Raw genomic sequence first — 16,064 nt, 5'->3', positions numbered from 1 at the left:
AGGAGGACCAGGGCTGGGGGGACCAGTACCGCGACTGAGATCGTGCCCACTGTACAGGGAACGGGGATCCACACCGAGAATGATGCTGATAATATGGTGACTGGTGTCTCTGCTTAGGTAACCCACGTTGAGAGGGCGGAGACTGCCATCAACCAAGACTGCCAGTGATCTTGGGCGAGCCACAGAGGACCTGGACTACGAAGCCGGAGATCTGCAGCGTGGAGTCGGAGAGTGTTGCTTTGGCTTTGTGGATCGGCAGTGCTCAACTGCCCTCTGGGGGTCCTGACGGCTGGCTTGCCCTTGTAGGGAGCCTTTGCCGCTTCCTGCAGTACACACAGTGCCGGTAGAGGCCTCTGCTCTTTAGGCACTGGGAGAGCCTAGGAGGCGTCAGATCAGCCACAAGTCTGAGTCCCCTACCACTCCTGGGAGTAGGTGGTGGATCCCTTGGGGGGTTAGGGGCCCCGATTGGGGAGGCACGTTCATGTGGCTGCGGTGCGGGCAGGCAGACCGAACTGGGTCCTTTGCCCGACACCCCATGGCCTTTCTTGCCCAGTGCTGGGGAGCCATGCTTCTTGGCCTTCTTTTTGGGCACCGGTGACAGAGAGTGGTGCCGGGGGTGTGCTACACACCGAAGCATTAGGCATAGGCCTGTTGAAATCTGAACAGTGCTTAAACCAACTGGGACTTGCCTGGGGCAAGGTCCCAGTTGGGACTCAACTTCTAACTACACTGAACAATTACTTAACACTAACTACTATAAACAAACTATTTATAAGGCCCCTAAGGCTTGAAGTTAGAAGAGACGAAAACCAGTAACCCTTGGTAGGCAAGGAAAAGGTGCGCCGACTAACCACCATGGGCGATAAGAAGAAAGGGCTGGCGATGCTTAATATACCGACACATGAGCATGGCACTCAAGAGGGCGCCACATCTGACCCTACAGATACTGCTAAGGCAAGAATCTCCGATGATCACACACATGGGCGTGCGCACACCTAGAATGTAATCAACATGAGCAAACACTCAAAGAACTTTGTGTATCAAAAGAATCTGAGGGCATTTGGGGTTTAGAAGACAAGATAAATATTGTTTAAACTAAGGAATGGAAAAGCCCTGCAGATCATTCACAGAATTTATGCATACTGGTGAATTTCACCAGAAACACAGCCCAGTAGAGTGCTGAGCAAGTTGCAATTACTTTTCTCCCTTACATAACAGACCTTGTCCTTATTAAGTTTTGGAGAATGATCCAGTGTTTGCAAAAAGGAGAGATATGTGCAGCATTTCTCAATATTGTATACTGAAATGATGCAAGGAAAAAATTTATACTTAATTCCATATATTAACATTTTTCTGATGCCAACTTTGTTTGGATCATCCAATTTATCTAATAAGTTGCCACAGCAAGATAGACAACTGAAATTATAACTAGAAAAATGACTGTGGGTTTGTGTTTCAGTTTTACTAACATGGAGTAGTGTATCTTTTGGGGACAGATGATAGACACAAGACATTTTAAGAGTATGAAAAGGGCAGGAAAAAGGAAACCCCTCGTCTCCAGCACAAGGAGCACCCATGTCCAGTCTAATAGAAAGAACAAGAGACTAAAAGTGTGATGGAAAGCCCATGAAGTCAACAGAAAGATTCCCTAGATCAACCCCTAAATCCAGATTTCTTGACTTCTCATGTTATCTTAGATTCTTTTTGTGACTACCTGATCTGTTCTCCTAATTTGCTCTGCCTCAGGGAGATTACATAATTCAATGGACTGTTGTAAATATTAGTGCCAAATTCTATCTTCTGATATCTGCAATTCAGACCCCCTAGTTCCAATGGGAAATGCATGTGCATATTCCAGGGCAAAAAATGGCTCAATGTTTGCAAAATGCGTTGCAAGTGCTTAATGCTGACCTTTAAAAAATTCTTTACGTTGCATCTTCATTTGTCTAGAGTAACAGCAGGGGTACAAAACACTACAGTTATAACTAGAAAGATTTTGCATTTTGAAAAAGTAGTTTTGCCTTTCCTGACATGTCCATTTCAAACAGAGGTCAGCTTTAAACACTACGCTTTTCTGTCCATTTTGGAAAGTGACAGATGCAGACTTAAATCCAGATTCTTCATCTGGCACATCTAGAAATATACATACCAGAATATTTACAGTTAGACTGCTTGGGATACAGGAATGGAAAATATTGGTAAAGTAAATATGCCTCTTAAGAGATACAAGGAACAGATTATAGGATCAATTTCCTCAAGCAAAACCTCTCATGGACAGTGGCAGCTGTCTCCATAATTTCAAAATAAAAAGTAATATAATCACTTGGAATTTCTTTATAAGTGTTACCAGTTAAATTTTAATATGATCTCTTTCTAAAATCTGTGTTGGCCCATCGATATTCAAGTTGGATCTCAGGACAGGCTGGCATCACTTGCTTACTTCATTTATGGTAAAAACATATGGAAATAATGGTAGCGTAACCTGATCTTGTCAGAGGAAAAGCTCCCTACCATGCTCCATTAATTGCTTTAGCTATAAAATATGAAAGCATAATATGCCAATCCTTAATTACAATGGATAATTGTATTACTTAAAATGTATGCATGCAGTCTCTTCTGCAAATGTATTTATTCAGCTGCCACCACTAAGTTACATATGTGTTTACACTCGAAGAAATTTTTGTCCCACAAATCATGTTAAAACATTAACCAACTAGAAAAAATAAAACCGCCAGATTATTTAATATTCAGTTTTAAATTACCCAACTCCCCATACATCAGTCACATACAAAACCTAGCTCTAAACCCTCATGAATTTGGGACACGAAAATCTGTGTTTTGGAAGACAGTGAAAATCACAGCACTACACAACTAGATAATGTTGACTCATTAAGATTATAGCTGCCATCAATCAAATCAAATACCTGCCTCTCAAGGTCACCAAATATTCATCTTACGCATTAACGGATGTATTTCCAATTAAGGAGTCAATCTCTCAGTTACACCGCTCTACTGTAATATGTTGCCAATGCTCATAGTATTCAGTAATAGGGTTTCATTGCGGAAAGCCATCTGAAAAGTTTTATAAATCCTTATTCCTTGGCCTCTGTTTAACTTTTTTTTTTTAGTAAGTTTCACATGCACATTTATTTTCAGTAATTTTCTCCATAATCATCTGAACTAGCAATGTTTGATGCAACTGAGTATGAGCAATTTATCAACATATCCTTAGAACAAGACAAGCAACACCGCAGAAGTAGACTATTACTGCATGGTACTTAAATAGGGTTGTTAATACCAAAGTACTTACTAATCAGTACTTGGTTTCAGTTTAAAATATAACCAACAGCACACTGATGTACAATCCAAAGGCTCTTTCAGACATGGTGTTTATGCAGAAAATATTAAAATGAATAGGAGTGGTGAGGAAAAAAGAAATCAGAGGTTCTTAACCCTGAAACTAAAATTCTGAAAGAAAAACCTCTTAGGTTATGTGCCTTATAGCAGATGGTAATGCAGCTTTAAAGATGTTCTGTTAAAAATTTATGTTATGAAAACAGATTTTACTCAGTGCTATAAACGAACATAAAACTAGACTGAAAAGTATTTTGCCAGGGCTAAAAAAAAAATACCAAAAAGCTATTAACGAAAGGACAACCATTACATGCCATTAAGCATGCAAGAACTGAGCCTTCTACAAAAATATCCAAATAATTAAATCTCCTTCCCATCTATCGTTAGCAGTCAGTTAAACATTCATTAGAGCTGCTGCAAGAAAAATTCACAATTTGCAGAATCGGCTTTTGTGTCTTTGAACCTACTTTTGCTTTGAAATCTCACAATAGAAAAACAAAGCCCAGGTGAAAGAACCTGTTTATAATCTTGAGACTCCCTGAAAAATCTGCTCTTCTTAGGCAAACTGAACAAAGATGAACAGCAGCTTTGGGATGTCCCTGAGTTCTTTCTTTTTGCCCTAGGGTAGTAAAGGACAATAATACTGGGACTTTACAGCATATGCAGACCGATGTTAATAGGCAATCGCCTCTTCCTGGAAGGACTAACAAGTTATGATCTGTTTATTTTTATAGTTCAATGGTTCTACATTTTTCCAATCAGAAAACAAGCACGGAGAGTGTATTTTTTTCAAACTGATTATTCAATTGGGTGTTTGCAAAACAAATATTTAGTCATAATTCTTTCAGTCTTAATTATTTTTCATTATACCACGGGGAGAAGAATGTATATTGCAGTGGAGTTTATTGCAGCAAGTAACATGTGAGATACGACTATATGTATATTTTTAATGTGTGATATCACAAGTTGCCCTTGTAGTACAAGAAATTAAGATGCTTAAAAACTACCATCTAAATCCCTAAAAATTGTGAGAAAAGATGTTATCATGACATAAAACAGTGCATTTAAAACTTTTGTGCATCAGAAACTGATTTATAAACTGGGCTCCTCAGTAACACACCTGAAATGTGTGCACTACAATATTACTTCTGGGCAGAGGGAAACAGGGAAATAGTTTAAAGCTAAGAGTGATGTTAACTGAATATGGAAAACTGGTCAAGTTAACACAAGGTTCAGTAATCTTTTTGTGGATCTGGTTAAAATAGTAAAACTTGCTGTATGAGACCAGAAAGAAAAAAAGGTGCTACACAGCTAAAAGCCTATTCTTTCTTTACCTGCTATTTATATAAGCTAAATAATTCTATCTGCTGCTTGTGTCCATTTTAAGTGAATTCCACTGGATTGACTTGAAATGTTTTCATTTCCAGTTGCTCTCTCTGAGTCCAAAGTGTGTGGGATACTCCATCAACCACTGTCACCAACACCTTTTTCAGGAACAGCAGGATGGCAGTAACAGAATCAGCACTATACAAAGCGGGGTTATGCCCAAGAATAACAGATGAAGTTACCAAGAGAGAAGGTACTTTAGTTTTTTCATTTTAAAAATGACACATGCTCTGCCTCCCCTTCCAAGAAAAACTGGTAATGGCAAATCTATTAACAATAGTTACAATATTCCATACTGTAAAGCACATGGAAATATATGTTTTCTGCTCTGGATGCGGAAAAATAAGCAGTAACAGATCACAGATGAGAAGCATTATCAGCAAAGTAGGAAAGCCCCAAATGATAGCCACTTTTCAATGAGAGAACACTTGTGAAAGGACAGTTTTTACATAAAAATTAAAAGAAAACAATCTTTATAAAATAATTATGTTGAGACATTGGCAGCTTTTCAAATGGCCATTAGCCAAATGTGGACCAAAGGTTAAATTGCCAAACTCAAAATACAGTGGAAACGAAGGATGTAAGTAAAATATGATAATGGAAGGAATTCAGAAGCCACAGGGCTTAAAAAGATATAAAAGGGCACAAAAGGTGGTCCAAGTTGCACCTTGAACAATTAAGACTTTAGTAGTTTTCATATAACAAAACTCACATGAAGCTATGGCCTGGTCTGCACTAAAAAGTTCGGTTGACCCACCTATCTCTCAGGGACGTGAAAAATCCGTACCCAAGTGGCTAAGTTAAACCAACCTAACTCCTGGTGTAGAGAGCGATAGACTGGCAGAAGAATTTTTCCTCCGACCTAGCCACTGCTTCTTGGGGAAGTGGAGTACCTATGTTGACGGGAAAAGCCCTCCCATTGGCGTAGGTAGTACCAACACTGAAGCAATTGCAGCTATGCTACTGTAGCATTTCAAGCGCAGACAAGCCCTGAGTTCTCCAAAGAGGTTACCCTACTTATGGGAGTCTGAACCTTATCTATACCTTGATCAAGAAATTTGGATCTTGACAAAAAATAATTGACTACCCCAATCTACAACATACTACTCACACTCTAGGGAGCCAGCCTTAATGAAGTCCTGATAACAAAGAGACTACTTTTTACCCAGCACAAAACCAGGTTTTAGAGGGTCTGAAAACACTATCACCTCCTCAGACTACTACTGACCACCTGGAGAAAACACTACCCCTCCCTCATCCCAGGATTAGCTATAGGAACACGACCATACTTAGAATAGGAAGATGCTACACTTTCAACTGTTTGGAGATTTTAAATTTATGCTTCTCTTTCATGCAGAAGATCATAAAGTGGCCTGAGATGATCACAAAACAGGATCTTAAAAAAAGCTGAATATTGTTTGTTTCAGCAAACTAAATATTTTTAGGGGATTTTTTTTGTTGTCACCATGAGTCTACTTTGGTCTACAACATTTACTAGTCAGTCATTCTTCTGTTTGGTTTAAGTGCCAGAAACTCTCCCCCCTGTAAAGCTGTTTTGGTTGCTTCTTTGACCGTCAATGTAACTGCAAGCAATAAAAATAGAAAACAGAACTCATTCCTAGCAAGTGAGCTGGCTCCTAGATATAGCTCTTTTAAAACAGCCTCTGGACTCAAAGGGTTAAAACAGAAGAGCAAGGCAGACTCCTCTCACCTCACCATGGTAACATTGCATTTGTAAGCTTGGAACAGCTCAACCTAGAGTTCTGTCCTAAAGGAGTTAAATGATTTATTTACCGAGATTGCCTCTGAACTTTATAGTACAAAAATCCTAAGAATATAAATAGTTCCCTCTCTCCATTCCTTGTAGAAACTTGAAATAAATTCTCAGATGCTTGACGGAGGCAACGTTTCGAAGGAATTTATTTACCGTGACACAAGACTCCTGAAGATTACTCTGGTTCTAATGGAAAGAGTTACCTGTAAATGGAAGAGACGGATTAACTAGGAAAGTGGCCCTGGCTGCACACTTACCTTATTGTTTGGACTTCTTGATTGGATGGGGGGAATCCACGTAAAGGAAACCTAGGCACAATGCCTGACACGGCTGATAGAGGAGAGCAGCTCTGGAAGTGGGTAGAAAATGAAAACGTGCGTGGCCCTGCGCCCGGGGAGTGCAGCAGAAGCCTGTTGCACGTTGCACAGAGAGCTATGGAGGCTCCTCTTTAGCAATGAGTCTGCGAGAGGTCACATTTCCTTCCTGCTTTCAGTCCTGACGACACTTCAACCTCTACCCCCTTCCACATTTAAAGGGCCAGGATTATTTTCCTCCATTGGTCTCGTCTGGCAGCAGAAAAAAGCTTTGTTGATCCTGCCTGATCTGTTGCAGAGAGCAAGGCCGGAATGACTTATGTGTGCACGGAACTGTTTTCATACAGAGGGAGACAGTTTGACAGCCAATTTTCAACCAAAGCTGCTGGTTTTGTCTGGAAACCAGACTGCAACCTTGTGTTAAAGCTGTTAAGTGTTGAAAGAATCTTCCCAAATGATGGTTTAGTGCAGTGGGTCTCAAACTTTTTTACTGGTGACCCTTCTCACATCGCAAGCCTCTGAGTGCAACCTCCTAATAAATTAAACACACTTTTAAATATTTTCAACACCATTATAAATGCTGGAGGCAAGCGGGGTTTGGGGTGGAGGTTGACAGCTCACAACCCCCCATGTAATGACCTTGCGACTCCCTGAAGGGTCCCGACCCCCAGTCTGAGAAGTCCTGGTTTAGTGAGTCTGATATCTAGGAACAGGATACAGTCTAAAGCTATCTTTCAGAGTCAAACTTTAAGGCAGTTCTACTGATGGATTGTAACTCTTTCAATAAGAGAGAACAAATAGGAGCAGAGGCTCTACATCAACAGGCTGGGCAGCTTCAATAATCCACAGCCCAGTTAAAATATGAATGAGTTAAAATACTGCCACACTGTGGAAATCTTAAAACAAATCTTTATTAAAATAAAATTATATATCATGAACTTTTTGACATTTCATTTCTGATTACGTAATCATTTCTGATGATCATTGCTGATTATTATAGGAAGATGTTTGGTACAGGGATCTTGGCTTACTGGTGGAGAAAGGAAGCACTCCAAAGAACTAGTTGCTACCGCCAACATATTCCTCTCCTTGATGGCATCTAGCCTCTGATCAAGATGGGCCACAGCCGCTGGATCCTCAATGCCTCAAAGGAGAACATTTCTTAGACTACATCGTGTACTTGTTGACAAATTTGACCATCTTGTAGTTTGCATATTTCTATAGCATCTACAGTTGTTAGACATCAATAAAATGTGCTCACTCCAAGTTAACTATACTTCTCAAGTGTAAAAACGTGTGTCTGAAAAGAGTTAGGAATTTTTAGTAATTTTGGCTAAATATTCTGTAGAAAGGTTAAGGGTGTTAAACATCTGAAACCAGAGTTCTTTTATCCACAAGCCAAGAACCCTTATCAATCAAGCAGATTCAACGCAGATTCCCTGTCACATCTATCCATTTGGTCTCCACCTTAACTGCAGAAACTAAGAGATTATACAGGCTACTAGAAGCCTTTGATTGCTCTGTCACCTGAATAAGGAATGAAGTCAGTTTTTTCTTGTGATGGTTACTGAGTCATGGTTTTAAAGGTGAAACGCTGATGCTGTATTTTATTAAATACAAACATTCTGATAACGATGGATGAGAAATTCCACACTAGAAGGCCAAGGCTCAAACAAAAATGCAACCTGGTCAAGTTCTGGCAGTGCCTCCTGCACTCTGCAGTGCTGATGAAAGGTGTTCTCTCTTTCAGCTAGTGGCACAGGAAAAATGAGAAGTTCCTAAATGAGAGATGATGCATTTCCAATAGCATAATTTTAAAATCAAGTAATCTTGCTAAAAAATAGACAGCATTGTTAAATTAACAAAACTGCTGTGATTTCCTGATTTTAAGGTACACTTCACAGAAAAGGTGCTCCCCTCTAAATTACCACAGATTACAAATAAAGAAACCCCCCAGAAACAAGCCGTTTAACTATCTTTTTTAAAACTTCAAGTAAAAATGTAATTCTATGTAGGAATTGCACTGCTTTGTCTTTTTTTGCAGTCTAAACAGCAGAAGTTCCATGGATCTGGTCAAAATATTATTTGCTTGACTTGTTGAAAAGAATTCTTGTTCTCTCTCCTGTCAGGCAAACAATTTGAACTAGATACTTCCTGCATAAATGGAAAACAAAATAAGGACATATTTATGGACTTACCCAGGGGCCAAGTGAGGGTGGAGTTGCAGTATCCACAATAGCCATTCCTTTTGGGTTCCGTGTAAATGCTTGCAAGCAGCAGCACTTAGAAGGAAATATTTCAGATATGTCTTTGCATCACTGAGTTCAGGATAATCAATCCAGCCTTACTTAGTCACTGGCTTTCCAGGGACTAACATGAAGCTTAGTTGTTGAGTTCAATTACTGCATCTGATTCATCTATTTCCATATTAAGACACTTCTGCAAATAATTGAAAGCAAAATGTGTACAGCTACCATATCAAAGCATTAGTGTGTGGATACACACAAAATGTGGGTAAAATGCATTTAAATGAACTTGTATTTAGGCAAGGTTATTTTACCTTTACGTTCTGTGTAGTCCTTGCTATTCTGCAGAAGATATGAAAAAAACATCAGCTAAAGCCCGCTTTTCACTGGGTGCTGTGAGTACCGCTAAACTAAAGGGAACGCAATATCATCTTTTTTGAAAATCGTGAGCTGCATCCAGAAATTCTCTGTACTGTGAAATTCCTGTGACAATAATCTGCTGTTGGAACAAACTTTCTTTTCAAAGCTCTCTCCTGCTAAGGGTTTATATGGAAAAGTAAGTTAGAGTTTTCCAGAAGTATGGAAATTTCACTTGGTGCTCAGAACTGGAGTTGACTCTCAGAATTTGGCTTCTCGGGTAAGTAGTAAAACACCATCGCACTTGCTTTTGTCTCCATCCTAGCAGCAAAGTTCCACATATCAAGCTTAACTTCATTTCACACATTAACCAAAAGAGTACACTGGGGGTTTTTGCTTCCACAAGAAATGTATTTGGAGAGCAGGCAAACATAAGCTGGTCACAGTGCTGTGTGCAGGTCTAGTAGTATTTTCACGGACATTGCAAAAGATCTTGAAGCACTAAAAACTATATACATTTGGCACAGCACCACTAAAATGCTGCTACCTTAGAGATGGAAGGAAGACAAGCAGAGCTCTGCAGGGTACACAAGAGTGAAATAGGGACAAATTTTGGCCAAGAGCTATGAAATAAAGCCTTGTACTCACAAAAATGTTACAGAGTCTTGAACACCCATGAAGAAGAGGTAGCAAAACTTGTTTTCTAAGGGCCTTGTCCCAGTGTTGCCCTCCACCATTAGTTAAGTGAATGAAACTCAGTTAATCTATCATGGAAGGATGAAGGCCAGAGTCAATCCTACTGCGATTTGAACATGAGGTCTCAAGGTTAATGCAGAGGAAAAGCTGTGGGCAGCTTTCTGCAGAGCACAGGTAGCTATTTTCTGTACTTTATTAAAAACTAGAACAAAAATTCGGGTAGTCATCCGCTAAAAAATAGCTAATTGGGAAATGTTAAACATTCTATTTTAATAATAATGATGAAAGTAATACTAAGTACTTCTATATATTTCAAAGTGCTTTACAATGGAGGACAAGGGTTAATATTCCCATTTTAAAGATGGAGGCAGAGAGAAGTCATGGAAATTGCCTAAGGCTATAACAGACAGTGAATGTCAGATCCAAAAACAGAACACGGGGTCCTGACTCCCAGCGTGTACTTGCTCAGTCCCTCCACCTATGTAAGAAACAGAGAGAACAATACCCTCCCTTATCAAATTTTTATGACTAGTCAAAAAATTATCCTTTGATATACAAGCTGCACTGTATTGAAAACCACCTGCTTTTACTGTGTGCAGCTGACAGTATTAACCTTTCTGAGCAATGAAGACGTTGGAACAAGTCAAACTGGATGTGTGTCTGAAATGCCTTGTGCCCATTAATTAGGAACATTTTCCTTAGGTTTGGAGGCTCTGTTTCACATTTTGTAATTTAATCAGGGATTTTCTTTCCTTTAGTGTCTCAGCTCACAAATAAGACCCTTTGTTTGCAGGACACCATGAGATTCAAACTAAAAAAAATGGAAGGGGGAGCTTCAGTTGAGCTACTAATCAGGACTTGTTGGCATAGAAGGCAGAGAACTGGTGTTGCAATATGTACACACTGCAAGGGAGGTTAATATTTTACAAGCGTTGAACTTTGGGACTGAACTCAAACAGCTGAAGATTGTTTCAGTGCAAAAAGCAAATCCTTCTTTACATGGAATCCTTTAAAAGCCTTGTGGTTCAGACATCCCCACTCATTGTACCTATTCTATCTCCCCCTAACTTTTGAGTTTGTGGTTGAACTATCTTGGATCCCTTTCCTTGCTAAGAGGTATCATTTTAATGGCACAAACATGTTGCTCTTTCACAAAATTCATAGCTCATGGCAGAGCAGGTTAATACAATTAAACAAACAGCAATTAGTTTTTCTCCATGATTCTCAATCTAAAAGAAAAGCAAGTTGTTGGTAGGAGTAAACACTTCAAAGCTAATTAAGCCTTGCTGTGGTTTAATGCCATTTTAAAGATTTTTGGCATTAAAAAACAAACAAAAAAAAGATTTCCCCCAGCTTTTATTCTCCATGTGGTTCAATCTGACCTCATCTATGGACAGTTTCCAGTAACCCAGTGAATTTTCCACTGTCAAGAAGTGATCACTGCTATGCACTCCCATTAGTTGCCACTGTTTTAGACTAATTATTCCAAATATCCTTTTCACCTAATTTATAGGGTTTTGTATTCTGCTTTTCAAAGAGCAACCACTTCAAGTAAATGTTAAGATATGAAGCATTAACACAATAACTGCCATGGTTCTATAAGGGGAAAAAATATTACATGCTACTCTGACCCAAGTTTATGACACAATGCCCAAATAAGGCCCTCGGAAGGGAAAACATGGACTCTAACCCAACAAATATTGATGGGTTGTAAGTACTTAAACAAGCATAAAAAACATTTATGAAAAAAAGATTTTAGGTATCTGTTCTTTCTGGGACATTTAAGGTCATTCTGCAGAATGGGTTCATACCTCGTAAAGCAGTAGCAAATAAGACCGGGAAGTACAAAATCAGCAGAGTACACTCCCAATCCAGGAACTAGAGGAGTTGTAGAATTTTCTTTTTAGACTGATTAAGAGAATACAGGTTCAAAGGTATTACATATTGCCTTGCTTGCACAGCAACAATGCTGGTGAGCAAAACAAACTCCATTTACAGAGTCAGCGCTTAAACTGTGAGGCAGCAATGCTAAAACTATAAAGCCCTACTGCTATACGGTATAGTCCAAATCCCAAAGAGAGGCACTCCCCCAACTCCCTCCTTAGAGATGTTAGGTCTTAATTTTGTAATAAACTTACCTGGTTGCTGGAACACGCACTCACACCTTCCACACCTCAACAGTAACCTGTCACTGTTTCAGCCTCTCCAATTATGAAATCAGGAAACAATTCTGCACAAAAAAGAAACTGTGTTGAAGCAGCTGTATATTTAAGCTATAGACCAGGTTTTATTTTAAGGCAAGAGGTTTTATACACAAAACTGTGGGTTTTATCATTATCAGCTTAAACCTGGGAATTGGTCACCTTCTGAGAAAGGAACTTGGAAAGTCAATCCATTTACCTTCACCCAGTCACTATTTTTTCTCCCTTCTAATCCCAAACTCCAAGCTAACAACTGTCAGTGATCAAGTAGTCACTTCTACCACACTTCCCCCACAAGACAGTGCAAGCAAGGACAGCCGAATTCTGGCACCTACTGTAGATACACCCTTCCTTTCTAGACCAATGTTCATATTTTGTCTTCAAACAGAATTGTAACTTGGTCTGCATTATCAGAGTGCTCATAAACTGTGCTACAATCTTGCTTGGGCTGAGGAAGAAGTCTACTGCATGGTTCTGGCCAGCACAGTGAAGTATGGGATTTCTAAAATCCTTGTTCACGCTGAAACACCAAACTGAGCTGGTTACAACAATGTGTGAAAATGCTTGTAACTAGCATGGTTTGTGCCTCAGCAGGAACAGTCCCTATGGCACTCCCAGCTGCTACCCTATAGCCCAAGGAGTGGCTGTCCAACATCACTACAAATAGATCACTGCTTCAGGCATAAGAAACTGTGGCAATTATATCCAGGGCGCCACTTTCAGACTCTTGCTATTTTCACCACAAAATAAAATTAATATTGGGTTTAAACCAAAGCAGGCAGAGAGTATTCTATACAAATTAATAGAGATTTCAAATGCAATGTTTATAAAGAGCCTTAAAGATAAAACACACACTGTGCACTAAGCATTAACAAATGGGGAAAAGAGCCAGCCTGACTCTGCACTTCTCAAATCTCTCCAGGTGTGCTGTAAAGGGGACGTGTACCTCCTGGGAAGGGAAAAAGCAGGACGCGCCACAGCCATACTAATCCATGGAGTGGCACAAACGATTATTGTACCTGTAACTTTAGAATGCCTTGGGGATTTATTCCCTTTACATTTAAGTCTTATTTCCAATATAAAGACACATTACAAGATACAAAGGAACAACATTAAGGCTATAAAGGGAGGAAAAAATTCAGAGGCACAAGCATTATTTTGGGACAAAATTTTAGATTAGCTATTTATTTCACAATGATATACGGTCTTTTGACTAGAAGACAAAACATTTGTGCCAGTGACATCTCTGACACAGATGCATCCATCCCTTCCCCACCTAATTAAGGCCCCATTCTGCCCTCAGTTGAATGGGTGTAACTAGAGTTAGAACTGAGTCCTAAGTCTAAATTGAAAATCTGCTAAAAACTTTCTTTACCGAAGGCTTTTTTGCTGGCATCGATGCAACAAGACAGATTAAGTTGTGACGGCCCATGTTGAACATTTTGTCTGGGGACCAAGTCTGTTAAGCAGTTACAGAGCAATGGAGATTTTTCAATAACAAGCTATGCATTTTAATGAATTTATTTAGAGTAAAGACTAATAGGTTCAAAGCAGCAAGAAAAACTCAATAAGACAGTCATCTGTCCAGGAAATATTAATAACAAATATTGCATTTGATAGTACCTTCCACACAAGACACTTACAATGTTTTACAATCTACTAATAAATTAAACCTTAACTCCACTGTAAGGATGTTATTCCAATTCTAACTATGGATAAACTGAAGCACAGAGGTGAAATGGCTTGCCCAAGGGCCCATAGCAAATCAGTGGTTGAGCTGAGTATGAAACCTAAATCTCCTGACATCCAGTTCTGTGCATTACCCTCCAGATAAGGCTTTTTTTCTGCTCCGGTCTACGTTTACCTATGCACATTAAAGCAACTCCTGGGGTGTAGAACTTCCACTACAAGAGGAAATGCAGATCTGAACTATTCATTTGCAGCCTGATCTGAAATGGATGTCCACTGGCCCCACCTGTTCAGAAAAACCGACTCAGCTGATAGCTAGTGGTGAAGTCACAGTTTTGCTTACTTCTTAAAAACAGACCAGCAGAGAATCACAGATTTTTGAGAGAAAAATACAAAAGCAACTGCAGACTGAGAATGTCACCAAGCCCCTGGCAGGCTGAAAGAGGGCTCCTCGGTATCGTTTGCCAGCTGCCCAAACCAAACATGTGCTGTGTGACTGTATAACTAAAAATAACACGGTTTAGCAGCCCATCTTATTTAAGTTCACAAGTAGCTGGTGGTTTCAGGTTTAGCACCACTGCTGTCATTTAGTCATCAAATGCGGATGAACTTTCCAGTATTGTTAATCAGCATAGCAAGCGGCCCAGTTTAGGCTCAAAAGTAGTTAAGGCTACTAAAGTTACAGGAAGCTGTTTCCTGTTTCCGATTCTTTTGTTTATTCGTCCTTAAATTCTGTTCTTGGATGTGGCTAGGAAGTACCGGGAGACAGCTGAACATAGACAAAGTTCACATCTTTATTCTTTAAAAAGCAACCAAGAGTCAGTCCTGTGCTGCTTTTTACAGATCCAGACTAACATGGCTACCCCCTCTGATCTTTATTCTTACAATTTCTGTGAGGGCTGGGGAGGGATTCCACACAGTTGCTATGTTTGACCTTTCACTGGCAACAACAGTTGTCACTGTCATACTTTTAGATTCATCTATTTCCTGAAATGCTGGCACTTAGTTGCTACAGCCCAAAGTTAGGATAGACTTTTCTATCAGATTTTCCCAAATTCTGAGGTGCACCCCTGGAAGAGTACAGTCAGTATATAAATTAGGATGGGTAGGCTTTTAACACCATATTACAGTGTGGGAGCACAACCAGTTTCATTTTCCATGCCTGCATGACATAACTTCTTAATTTGAACCTGTATTTTGTACTTGCTACTTAACCCTGCTCATATAGCCAGGAGTGCTATTCTGTATTGTTCTCTAAATTATTAATTGTGTGTTTTACAGCAACCTGTACCTCCAATCAGGCATACCATGGGAGTCTGATATTTCCCCTTCTGGATCATTACCAGTGTTATCACCAAGGAAACCATGGGACTGATTGCCAAAGGCACTACCTGAAGCTGTATTACATTTCTACATTTCCATGACTACGGATTGACAAGTTAACTCCCCAGACAAAAACCCACCACTTTCCCCAGGAGCATTTATTTCACAGTATATGCCACTTCAAAACACATTTCATTGTTAACCTATGCTGGTTTTCCTTTTATTCTTGTTAGTGATCAGAGGACCAGGAGCATGTAATTCTCTTAACATTAAAGGAAACCACAAGCCAAGAGACATAGTTCCTTACTTTATACATTCATGTCAGCATAACATTCCTGTAGAAGACTCATCTATTTAAATATGAATACATCAAGGCTTAATGGGTGAATCATGTATTCAGGTTTCATTACAGAATTCCATATAAAGGGTTGCAATTTTCAGAAAAATGGGACATAAACAGTAAATGTAAATGGCTCTTCAAAGATGACCATTTGCACAAGTAAATCAGATCAAAGATTCCTACAGACTAATTTCAACAAGGACCAATAGCGGAAGTGTCTAATTTTTTCTGAGTATGCAACTGATATCAAATTCACAAACCCCCTTTATCCCCCCCCCCTTTTTTTTAAGTCAACTATTCACCACTAGTTCCACTTACTTTACTAAATGCACAATCTCAAAGATTTCCTTTGGGTCTAGGCTATTATCGATGTTTTGTCAATCC

The 16,064-nt window shown here is 39.5% G+C and overlaps 1 protein-coding gene across 13 annotated transcripts in view; it reads right to left on the bottom strand.

Moving 5' to 3' along the window:
* The window catches only part of THRAP3 (thyroid hormone receptor associated protein 3), a 69,917-nt gene that overhangs the window by 27,639 nt on the left and 26,214 nt on the right, over positions 1-16,064 (bottom strand). For 5 of the 13 annotated variants that reach the window (XM_065577184.1, XM_024104222.3, XM_005298368.4 and 2 more), the window contains one exon: positions 12,266-12,357. The gene's annotated coding sequence lies outside the window, so the exon portion shown is untranslated. Of the gene's footprint in view, positions 1-6,771; positions 8,579-9,026; positions 9,268-9,388; positions 9,417-12,265; positions 12,358-16,064 lie in introns of all 13 variants that reach the window. The other 8 variants (XM_065577183.1, XM_065577187.1, XM_065577186.1 and 5 more) reach the window with 4 other exon arrangements.

The sequence above is a fragment of the Chrysemys picta genome, chromosome 23 (genome assembly GCF_011386835.1).
Source record: "Chrysemys picta bellii isolate R12L10 chromosome 23, ASM1138683v2, whole genome shotgun sequence".
Classification (NCBI taxonomy): Eukaryota; Metazoa; Chordata; order Testudines; family Emydidae; genus Chrysemys; species Chrysemys picta.
The sequence above is the reverse complement of the archived record's forward strand: the minus strand, read 5'-3'. Positions and strand labels throughout refer to the sequence as shown.